The sequence below is a fragment of the Dermacentor albipictus genome, chromosome 3 (genome assembly GCF_038994185.2).
Source record: "Dermacentor albipictus isolate Rhodes 1998 colony chromosome 3, USDA_Dalb.pri_finalv2, whole genome shotgun sequence".
Lineage (NCBI taxonomy): Eukaryota > Metazoa > Arthropoda > Arachnida > Ixodida > Ixodidae > Dermacentor > Dermacentor albipictus.
Window position 1 is genome coordinate 129,860,309 of NC_091823.1, and position 5,479 is coordinate 129,865,787.

A 5,479-nucleotide genomic window follows, 5' to 3' on the forward strand; every position below is an offset into this window, starting at 1 on the left:
AGAACAAAATGTCAGCTCGGAGCAACTGAGCCAGGTGCAGTAGTTCGCGTTGTTTGTCCTGGTTACGCAAGTCTTGAAGGATGATTGAGTGCTTGAGTGCTATAAGTAGAAATCCTGCCATCATGCTTAACCTGAGTGATTTAACCGTTACACAGAGAAAAAGATGTGACATGCCAGTGGTCCTGTGCATGGTCCCTGTTCGTAACCAACCAACTCTGTTCAAAGCAGTCGATAGTAGTACAGGTTGGAAGAAAACATGGCAGAGCAATGGAAACAGGTTTGAATAAAACATACGCTGCATAACTTGTACTATCGGCAACTCAAGAATACGTTAATTGTGCTAGCAACACTGTCCAAATAAACAATGATGGTTACGAAATGCAGGTTCACAGTGGAGCTATCGCTTGGTATACTGTGCTGACGTTTATCGTTTGCGGAGTCGAGTCGAGGTGTTTCATCGAAGTCAAAAGGGTCCTCGCTGCTGATCACCTTATTTAGATTGGTCTCAAGGAGCTCAGCGACGATGATCAACGATGATCAACTTCGGACCTTCCAAGGTAAGTCCCAATCCTGCTGCTGTGTTTGCGGAGAGAACTGCATTAATGAGAATATTCCTGCTGCTTAACGCATTAGTAAGACTGAAGTAGAAAACTATAAACAAAACCAAATGAATCATGCTTACGAAAATTCAGCGCACACACAAGGGACAAAGAAGGAAATGCACGACAGGAGTGCTGTGCACATCACGCCTGCTGCGTCACGAGCACGATCATAACACACAGTGTTATGATCGTGTGCCGGCCCCGCAGTGCGATTGGCCGACACCCATCACACGGTTTGGATTTGCAACCCCTTTGTGCAATACACAATGTTACGTTTGGTGTACAGTTTGGTGGTGCGGGTTAAAAAGAAAGCGTTCCCCTAAGGCACCGAGCCCCAGGGAAAAACCCTCACCGGAGCACGAACCTGTTAGACACAGTGAAGGCGTGTTTGGGCATTTTGGGAGGTGACATTCCTTCTGACGAAGTTGTGTCTTTCACCTCTTTTCCTTGATATCACAGGGACAATCTGGATGTGTCTGCTGTGTGTTACCAGCCCCACGTTCGTGCTCGGCCACGTTGCGTGTGCTCTGCGCTAACCTTCTCTCCTCCTAGGCAGACTGCTTCAGACCTCCTGATTGGCCGAAAACAACATCATATCTCTCCCTAGAGTCTAATTGGCTGAAGGTGACCTCACCTGTCTCCTAGACGCGGATTGGAAGAAGGTGACATGATCGCGAGAGAACAGTAGGAATTTAATACCAGACGGTCACTTTGTTGGGAGAGTGGTAGCTTGAGCTCGAACTGCACTCACCTCATCTTCCTTCACATGTTTTTGCAAACAATGTAAATATAAACGCGCGTTCTAAACCAGTCCTGAATATCAGGCCAAGGCCTACCTTCTCTACTCCATCACAGTGTGTGAAGCCCCGCGTCTACAGATCCCCGGTCGCAACAATAGAAATATCGTAGTAAACACAGACTACAGGTGCAAGGTTCCAGCCGCATCCCGATGAGGCCGCACAAGTGTTTCCATAGATCGATGCACCAGAGATCGCTGAGCCTAGTTATTTCCAATTATACATTGTCGATGGATCAATTTGTTGATGGATCAAATACATGAATTATAACTGCATTGCCATTCCCAAAGACTCTGCAAACGAATTCTTGAATGCTACACACTGTAAAGACAAAAAATATATGTATTTTTTTCATAAAACAATATACACGCATGTCCCAAAAATTGTGCGCGAAATAACTAATATCAATGCTTTCATGTTTTTTGTCGATTCAGTAAGTAAAGAAAATATCACACGAACTTTGGAACTATATCAGTTTGAATCCAGCAAAGCAGTGCATGCCGCTGATATGAAAAATGTAAAGGCCGTGAAATGAACAAGTTGAGGACGAATACTTTAATGAAACTTCGAAGAAAGGGGTTAAGCGAGTGACCCGATTTTTATTAGTGATATCATAAGAAGCCAACAAACACTGACAGCGAGGACAACATAGGAGAAATTACTTGTGTTTAATAAATGAAATAAAGAAACGATAAATAAATGGAAATGAAAGTGGATGAGAGAACAACTTGCCGCAGGTGGGAACCGAACCCACAACCTTCGCATTTCGCGTGCGATGCTCTACCAATTCAGCTACCGCAGCGCTGTTTGCTCATTTCCTTTCTTGGGTATTTATATTTCCTAGTAGAACCCTGGGAGGTTGTGGGATCGTTCCCCACCTGCGGCAAGTTGTTTTTTCATCCACTTTCATTTCCATTTATTTACCGTTTCTTTATTTCATTCATTGAGCCCAAGTAATTTCCCCTATGTTGTCCTCGGTGTCAGCGTTTGTTGGCTTCTTATGAAATCACTAATAAAAATCACGCCCCTCAGTTGATTCCTTTTCTTCTCGTTTATTACATAATGAGGGTCTTGAATCCGGCAACATTGATGCCTTCAGGTAGCATGTGTGGGTTCATTGACCGGTTGCCTTCACCCCAAAAAAAAAGATCTCGTTCTCGTGACGCCTGTGGCAGAAAGGATGTTCCACGTCCACCGCCAAGGTCTGCGAGTGGTGGAGCTGGCTAACACTCCTAGGGTTCTACTAGGAAACATGAATACCCAAGAAAGTGGATGAGGAAACGGCGCCACGGTAGCTCAATTGGTGCAGCATCGCATGCGAAATGCAAAGGTTGTGTGTTCATTCCCCGCCTGCAGCAGGTTTTTTCATCCACTTTCATTTCCATTAATTTATTGTTTCTTTATTTCATTCATTAAGCACAAGTAATTTTCCCTATGTTGTCCTCGGTGTGAGTGTTTCTTGGCTTTTTATGATATTATTATTGAAACTTTGTATTTCAAGAACCTTGTTTACATTTTTATGCATATGCAACGGCCAGAGAAATATGGCCTACACGTACCATCTATGCACGAGGATATGGTCACGTACCATCTATGGACGAGGATTTTACCGTGGCTGAGGTCAAGCGAGTTCTCGCATCCCTCAACCACAGGTCTGCCCCTGGGCCCGACGGTATCACCGACAAAATGCTAAAGCATCTCGACGACGCCTCAATCGAGTTTCTTACGCACAAGAAGAATGATATCTGGTGCAGCGGCCTCATTCCCAAGAGCTGGAAAGCAGCCTACACAGTACTCATACCGAAGCCAGGTAAGGCGCCGAGCATCGACAATCTAAGGCCCATCTCCCTGACGTCGTGTGTTGGAAAGATGGCCGAGCATGCCATGCTTAACCGCCTCACTGGCCATCTCGAGTCAAACGAATGCTATACACACAACATGATTGGCTTTCGGTCGTGGCTTTCGACTCAGGAGGCCATGAGACTGATCAGGCACCAGATCATTGACTCTACCTCTGCTGACACTAAGGCGATTCTCGGCTTGGATCTGGGAAAGGCTTTTGACAACATATCGCAAGCCTTTAGTGTCAAGAGCCTGACAGAGTGTAACGTCGGCAAAGGGGTGTACAATTTCGTGTGCTACTTCCTTTCCTTAAGGTCCACTAGACTCAAGATTGACAAGTTTTTGACCCACGAAATCCACCTTGGGCCAAAGGGAACACCTCAGGAGGCGGTGATCTCCCCAACGCTGTTCAACATCTCCCTGATCAACCTGTCGAGGGATTTGAACAAAATCCCGAACATTAACCACACAATCTACGCGGATGACATCACCATCTGGTGCTCCAGTGGATGTGAAGGGCAGGTTGAGGGTGCTATGCGTCAGCAGGCCGTCTGTGGCATTATCATCTACAGAGCTTGAATTCATGGAATGACGGCATGTGGCGTTTTTTGTCAAGCTTTTGTCCTTCTTTCCCTTAGCAGAACCAGTTGCGTACATATGCTCCTGCTCCGCAATAAACGCTGTGTTGAAAGTTAGTGCTTGTCCTGTATCGTCCTTGTGGATCATCCTTTGCACGCTAAGTTTCCAGTGTAACTATCTTTGTGCATTGACAACACCTTCGTTTCATTCTGCAACGGTTTGCACTTGCATTCTTTGAAATGTAGGCACAGATTAGATTATGGCTGCCCTTTCAATAAAGCTCTTTGGTCCATTATTCGGTAATTCAAACACTGTCTGGTTTGGCCGATGTACAACTTCCCCCAAGACAAAGGAATATGATACACTATACCCTTTCCACGCTCAACTAACCTGCCAGGGTGCTTAAGATCACAACGGCTCCATTTCTTGTGGATCATCTTCAACCTTTCTTTCTACTGCTGTGCAGATGCATCCTGACTTATTTCTTGGCGGAAAAACAACATCTATGCCAAATTAGCTTCCCACCTTCTTCATGCAGTGAGACTAGGCGTTCAGATAGGGAATACCAGCAACTGGCTTTTCTTTTGCATTAACTGCTCTTGTCATGACACCCTTTGCTTTCAATTTTAACTTCCTCACTAATCTTTCACTGAGAGAAGCCAAAGCACTTACTGGATAATTTGACTGTTTAAGTCTGTTGAGTTGATTAGAAAAGGCTTCAGTCATTCTATGCAGGCATGACCTGTGCAAAGCAAATTCCAAAAAAGATGTAGCAATACTGTTCTTCACTAACTTTGAGTTACCAGAGCGGAAATCCAGAATGGGCTTCAAAGACCTCGGTGAACATCGTGACAGGTTGGTTGAGTATGGGAAAGGTGTAGTGTATCATATTCCTTTGTCCTGCGGGAAGTGGTACATCAGCCAAGCCAGACAGTGTTTGAATTACCGATTAATGGGCCACAGAGCTTCATTGAAAAGGCTTCCATCATCTAACTTGTGCCTACATTTCAAAGGATACAAGTGCAAACCATTGCTGAAAAAAACTAAGGTGTAGTCAAGGCGCAAAGATAGGACTACGCAGGGAAGTGCTGAAGCACTCTTTGTTCAGAAATCCAGTGAGATGTGTGTTGCCGTCTGTGATGCTGCACAAACTAGAAATAGATTATTTAGCCACTAACCTTTCGCTTTTAAATGTGTTTGTGCTATGGTATATGTTTGTGTTTCTGACAATAAACTACAGTCACTAGTCTGTGCTTGTATCGCATTCCATTCTCGCCCCTTGTTTCTTTATATTTTTCATCAATGTGAAATACCAACTCATCCAGCATCAATATGTCTAATAAACAACATTGCGGTGCCATCTATGGGGCCCTATGCTATAGGGGGAGAAATAAGTAGGCCGAGGCTCAATGAGTAGAGTGGCAGTGGGTATTGGGCTTGTGTCTACTCAGCGTAGCAGCTGCCAGCAACCATAAAGAGGGCAAAAGAGGCAAGGAAAGCTTTGCTTAAAAGAGAAATGAAAAAAAAAAAAGGAACGACGTAGAACGAGTGTGAGCATGACTGATGCTGTATTTTGCACGAATGACAGTGTGGAGGGTGCTCAAGGTGTTTGAATGAGCCAGATGAAATCTTCACAAGAAGAAATTGACACAGAGGAGA